This window comes from Solea senegalensis, unplaced genomic scaffold (assembly GCF_019176455.1).
Source record: "Solea senegalensis isolate Sse05_10M unplaced genomic scaffold, IFAPA_SoseM_1 scf7180000014100, whole genome shotgun sequence".
In the NCBI taxonomy this organism is placed as follows: Eukaryota; Metazoa; Chordata; class Actinopteri; order Pleuronectiformes; family Soleidae; genus Solea; species Solea senegalensis.
The window spans coordinates 41520-48558 of NW_025320966.1; positions in this window are offsets into that span (position 1 = coordinate 41520).

Below are 7039 nucleotides of genomic sequence, written 5' to 3' on the forward strand. Positions count from 1 at the left end.
GTTTACATGGCGCAGAGGCTCGTGCGTGGAACACAACCACAATCATTTGTGCCATTTTGGTACTAAGCTGCTGCTGCTGCACGCATTCATTTATTTATTTAGTTAGTAATCTATTAAGACGAATAAAATAAGACCCGCCCATAAAAGACATTTTGAACAAATATGTCCAGTGTGTGTGTGTGTGTGTGTGTGTGTGAACATTTCAGACGAACAATAATTGAACAAGATGCTCAGGTTTGAATTACTAAAGGATCATAATATAGAATATTTAGGACTGGATTATAAAGGTCAAAAATTGTCTGTTTCGAAAAAAAAAACCACACACTATTATTTGCCATTATGTGAAACTTTGAATGTACGTATTACATTACATTTTATATTATTTGTATCAGCCTTACATTATTGTCACTGTACATTAAATTAAATTAAAATTATCTTAGTCTTTTTAAAGTATTTAAAGTCTCAGTCTTTTAAAACCTACAATAAAAATACGATGTAATGAAAATGTATGAATGTAATGATTAATCTGTAATCAAAAATGTATCCTTTGTTTTCCATGATTATTTATCTATTTATCTATTATATTATTTTATAGTATCTTTGTATATATTAACATTGTCATGAGAGTCTAATAATTATTGTCGTTTCTCAAATAAAACTCCTAACAGTTTGAGGAGGAGCGACACAAAAACCGTGGTGTTGCTTTTATAGACACGACAAAAATGATCGTCAAACCTCAACGACATCCAGACAAGTGGAGCTAAACAATGACACCTATTGGCTGAAGAGCAGCACAGCAGCACCGGCGCTCAGGCCTGTGTCAGGTCTGATTGGCCTGAATCTTCAACACGTTAAAAACCTCATTTAAAAAAAGAACAGCGTCATACATTATTATGGGTATTTCACAGAAATACAAAGAATAAATTTAGCAGATGAATACATTAACATATTGAAACGCTGCAGATAAAATTAAGTGCATTTGATTTAGGAAAGCGAGAGGCTTTTTCTCATTTTAAATGTATTCACATAAAAAGCTGATGAAATCTGAAAAAATATTACAGTAATTATTGTCTATAATTATAATAAGGCATAAATAATGCAGCAGTATTGTTTAATTATCTTATGTGAGTGAAGAGTATCGAATAAACATGTTCAGGCCTCTGTGATGATGATGATGCACAAGCGAACATTTGCACTGATTTTTACGATAATCACGTGATTCTGCTTGAAAAACTGAAGGTCTAATCACCGAGACTAAAAAAAAAATAGAGTGCTTTTTATATCCTGTTGCAAAAAGTATTAACATGTATGATTTATACAAAATGCAAAGCTATATGATAGTGCGGAGGATGGATGGGAATCGGTTTGAGTGTTTTAAAAATGACGCTGGTGTTTTTTGTGGCGTTTGTTATGATTTATGAAAAACAAAAATGACATCATCCCGTTTGTATTTAGCAATTTAAATCAGCATGTTATACTGATATTAGGATTAGGATTAAAAAGTAAATAAATAACGAGGAAAACTTAGTATTTATACGGGAGTAAAGTCGAATAGTTTTTTTTTTATCTACAGGAAAATGACATGTTAATACAAAGCGTGTTATATTGTTATACAAAAATTATACATATTTAGTGGGAATGAGAGGAACATTTGGCCTTTATAGGAAATAAAAACAGATCAAGACAATTTAGGTGAACACATTTGAGGTTTAAAGGTTTAAAAGTTTTGTTGATATTATTTAATTTACAGTTTGATTTCATCGCCTTTTTGCTTATTTTAGATTGAATAAAGACAACTAATGCTCCTCTTTCAGGCTTAAATAATGAAAAAATGTCAGTTTCCCTCTTTCTTTCTTTTTTCATCTTATAACTCATGTCCTTTTTTTTTCCTCCAGAACGTTTTAAAAATAATGTTTAAAAACTTAAATACAATTTAAAAACCAGGTCTCTTTTGCCAAACATTGAAATCACTTAGTTTCTCTCAGATTTGAATGAGTGCTGCTGTGTCGTCATGTGTGACCACACTAAGTCCTATTTGCTTCAATTGCTAATAACTGCCCAATTCAAGTGGCCACTTCTGGGAATTGTAATAGCCGCTGTTCAAAGAGGCTTGACCTGACGCAGTGACATTACGGTGTCAGAGGTCACAGATGAAGGCCAACAAGGAGCAAATATTTGTCCTTCCCCCTGTCACGCCAACAAATTAGCACTCACAAGTGTCGCACTTCAGTGTAACTAATTGTTTTGTGCTGGTGAAGGATTAATGTAGTGTTATAAAGGTTTAGGTTTTAGGTTTAGGTCCTCAAATCCATGTAAATGTTGGCTTAATGTAACAACGATGAATATATATTGAATCACACAAACATATTATTATATTATTGATGATTATTTTTGAACCTTTTCTGTTTAATCATCAGGGAACATATGAGCAGATCAACATTTTTTAAACAGTACATCACAAGAAGCAACTCTGGAAGAGCTCTACTGATGCAACCTTAGATTTGTTCAATCCTAGATATAAGAAATCCGACTGATTCTGTTAGTCTAATGACATTTTATTAATATTTAAGATTATCACTGAGCAATTTAGAAAAATGGCAGCACATAATAGTGTATGTCTAATTATTGGTCTTATTTCTCTGTTACAAAACAAATTCCCAGAAAAAATTAAACTAGAATAACGTGAAGTTGCACAAACATGAGGAATAAAAAAAATCTAGTCACCAACGATGACACAATGCTCCACACAATCACCACATACATGCAGTTCATATTTAACTTACACATGGAAGCAAGAGACAAACTGAACGTGTCCTGTGTTGTTTCCAGCATCAACAGTTGCCAGCTTTCGCACAACAAAACACAATTTCAAATAAAACATTTTGGAAAAGATTTACAAAATGATTCCAAAATATGAATGAATTCCAACCTGAGAGCAGATGCTGAGTTTTCAATTACAGGAATGAACCTTTACAATGAAAGTAGATAATAATACATAAAAGTTTCAAAGGCTTACTTTACTTTGGCTCTGTCTTGTGCGGAGAGGGCAAGAGATGTTGGTCCATTGGCCACCATGTGAAAACAGACTGGTGTCTTTACTGCTTTCCAGGTTTAATTGGGAACAGGCTGGGGTTTATGCTAATGAGCACTGACATCAGTCTTAACAGCCTCCTCCTCATAAAAGGAGAGGAGCAAAGGGCCAAAGTCGCGCCTCTTTTCCCAGGCAATTCCATCGGTCAAGTTCAAGCTCAGCGCCAGCTCGTCACGATTGTCATTCAAAACACTTTAATGCAACAGGAGTGCAATGACTGGGGGAGGAAGAGAGTCCTGCAAACACACTGGGCTTCTAATGTCAAATTTATCAAACGTCTGAAACGTGAGAAAATGAGACCCAGATTTACTTGAGTGTCCATAAAAACAATAGCTATGTTCGGTACAGTTGTGGTCAAATATTCATTATACACGCACGGTAAAGAAAAAAATGTTAAGATGTGATATAAATAAGTGAGATATTCTATAAAAGCAGTTTTCAGTGTGCAGATCTAAGTGTAACTGTAATAAAAAAAATAAAACAATTACATCAATGGACATAAAAGGTAGCAGGGTATTGTAAAAAATGTACATTGGTACACATTAGAACATAAGGTCCATAGTAACTGGTTCTACTTTTGTGTTCAAGCTGTAAAGATATGAAGAATAACTTTAATAAACATGCAAAATAAGTTAAAAAAAATCCTTCAGAACAAGACACACTCAGTGATGAGACACATCTTTGAGGTCTAACTGTCGATGTGAATCACTGATCAGTGTACATTACACTGCATGCTGGACTATACAGATCATTGGACATTTGTGTAATTGCAGTGTAAATGTGAAAATCATGCTGCTGAGATGCAGCACAAATGATGAATTTGAACGGACCACGAGGGTAGATGAGTCACACAGTTCATATGCCGATCGGGGGCCTCTGGATTTCACATTTTAAAGTCTTCTTATGTGTGTTACGTGATATTATATTGGAATTGTTTGGCAGATGTCGAAAAATGTACAGCAAACACAGCACATGGATTGTTAACCCTAGCTGTAAAAGGGCAGGTGTGTGATACTATTACTGTGTTTTGGAGACTGTAATCAAACTCAGATTTTTTTTTTTAACTGTAGGAAGACTACACTGTATTAAATAAAGTGGCCTCGATGCAGTACTTAAAATAATGTGTTTTAAAGGAGACATCATCACAGGCCGGTTCAAAGCTTTACCTTAATAAAGGTTTTAAGCAAATGTTGTCAAAGCCTAAACAACACCATAAAACCTAATAATGTTGGTCACATTATCATCATTCATTTGCTATGTAACTGATTATGCTACACATGATACTGTATTTGACAGACTGAATATCATATCATGACCATGGTATTTTATTTGATCATGCACAGGAGAGATAATAAAGAGTCCCCGGGTGAAAGGACGGTTTATCACCAGTGTCAAACCTTTCCCGACTTCTTTTAGTCTCTATACCACATGATATACAGTATGTCTGTGCCTGGTAATTAACAGTCATGAGTCACTTCTCTAAATAAATCCACTGTGACAAAGCAGATCTGGCCGTCCTTCGCTGGTTCCCACAGCTCTAAAGACAAAAAGGAAAAGAGCGGGGAAAATGAAGGGAGACGGGGAATAAACCACACTGGTGCTGGGAGTTTCCATTGACGGGGCACCATTGCAACATTTGCATATATTTAAATCAGGCAATGAATACCATGCATGGGGGGGGGGCGGGGGCAAACAAAGACGAGCCAATGGGAGGGCTGCGTCCCTGCTGCGGGCTCAGAAGCAGCCGCCAGCAGCAACCTGGGAGAGACACAAGGAAGTGGTGTGGGAACCGTGAGGCCCCCAGCGCTGAGCAGAGGGAGGGGAGCCACTTGTAGACCTCAGTGAATTAGCATTTTATTTGTGTCCATTTTCCTCAGTAATTTCTGCCCCGCCACTTCAGCTACAGATGGCGAACATGGTAGGGGGATTAGCATTTGTGTCAAAGATGATAATGATGGAAGTGTTTTTCAGGACCAGACAGAGGCACATTTCTTCTCACGAGGTTGGGCAAATGTGCAGGACATTCAAGTCAATTCTTTGTCTTTCTTCTGGTTGTGATCTTTGGCTAATTTTGCTATTTAGAAAGTACATTAGATGAGGGTAGTATACGAGGTTATGGTAATTAATATAACACCGTATCTTGCGCTGTACATGATGACCAGTGATTAGATTCACTGTTGTGGCAGATGCATGTATTTCTGACTCGCTCAAGCCATAAAGACATACAGTACTGAGCACATGCAGAAAAAGCAGAAAAAGCAGCTTCTACAGGTTAAAGTGTCAAGTATTCAGTGTGATCTTACTGATACTTGAACAGCAGCAGCATGAACCATGATCTCTTCAAATTGGAGTGGAACACAAATTAATGTAATTAATTTGTAATTGTTTTTCTCTACTATTTCATGTATCTGCTGTGAAAAAGGTCTATGACACCAGGTTCATTTAAGACATGCTTGAGCATGAACATACACATGAGTTTAACTCAGTGACAGTTTCAGTCACATCATTGAAATGTGGTGGTGCCCTGAGACTTTTGCACAGCACTGTACAGAATCATTGAAAATAAGTTTTAAAACTGGCTGCATGTAATTTTCTTTAATATCAATTGAACAAAGGTTCATTATATTGGGAATATAATGTTTATTCACCGTTCAAACACATGTCTGTTACATGTCTTGCCTTAGACTCTCAGTTTAAGAAGTGTTAAATCACAGTTAACTGGTTCCTTTCACTCAAGAGCAAAACTTAATCTTTAAAAATCTGACATTTTATCATGATCAAATCAAATCGATTCTGACTGTTTTGGAACTTTTTTGAAAATTGATTGATTCATTTGAAAATGCAATCAATAATGGTACAGACTGCTCTTTTAAAACAAACACAACATATTAGAGTAAGATAAGTCACTTTTGCACACACAAGAAGTAGTGATAGTGAATTTGTCCACTTACACACAGACTGGGTGCCTTGCTCAGGGGCACCACAGCCCTTACCCTGTCCCATGAGCAAACCAGTGACCTTCTGGTTACAAGCCCAATTCCTTTCCTCTTAGCCATGGGCTGCCAGTGATGAGCCACAACATCAGCTCCAACAGCAGAAAAACAAGCAGCTTAAGTTCAGCTTCAAAGATAATATGAAAAAGTGAAATTAAAAAAATCGAAAACATGATCACTTCTTTTGCCCTCGCTCTGAATCACACACTTATGGGCGCAGGGTTTTACACCACGGTTGCGTGATCACACACATGTAGATCAAACAGCCTCACAGAGTTTGATATTGAGCCCAGCAACTCATTTTATGTGATTTATGTTTACAGATGCCTGCCCGGTGATGCATACATGCCCACTGGAGATTCCGCTGCTTCATCGCACAAAGCTCCGTTTGATTAAATCCACGGCTCTCATTGAAATGTCATGTTCTTATGCACAAATACACAGGGCAAAGGATCAGACACATGTTCTTCAGCAGAAGGGGTGCCGCCAATTAGCAGGGGAAAAAAATGGGAACGCAATCAAACCTTGGCAGACCACCCAAATAACATGGACGCACATGCTAAACACAGATTTGAATGTGGTGAATGGTTTTGGTAAAAGATCTTCAGAGAGTCTGCCTCTGGAAACACTTTGCACTGCTGGAGGCATATGGCCTCTGCTTTGTACAGAGGATGAGCTGACATTATGATGCATGTACACAATCTCTGTGTGTGTGTGTGTGTGTGTGTGGTGCCGAGTGACCACACATGGTGGATGCATTGATGCATCCAGAGCTGTCATCCTTCACCACATTTTTCCTACCAAACACGTCACTTATAATAATCTTAGGCTAAGAGATCATCTTAACGTATTAATAAATTACAAAGATATTGCATCTTCTAATACTGCACGCACACTGTCAAAGATAAGTATGTTGTTGTTGTTGTTGTTCTGTCTTTCTTCCTCTTTTTTATCC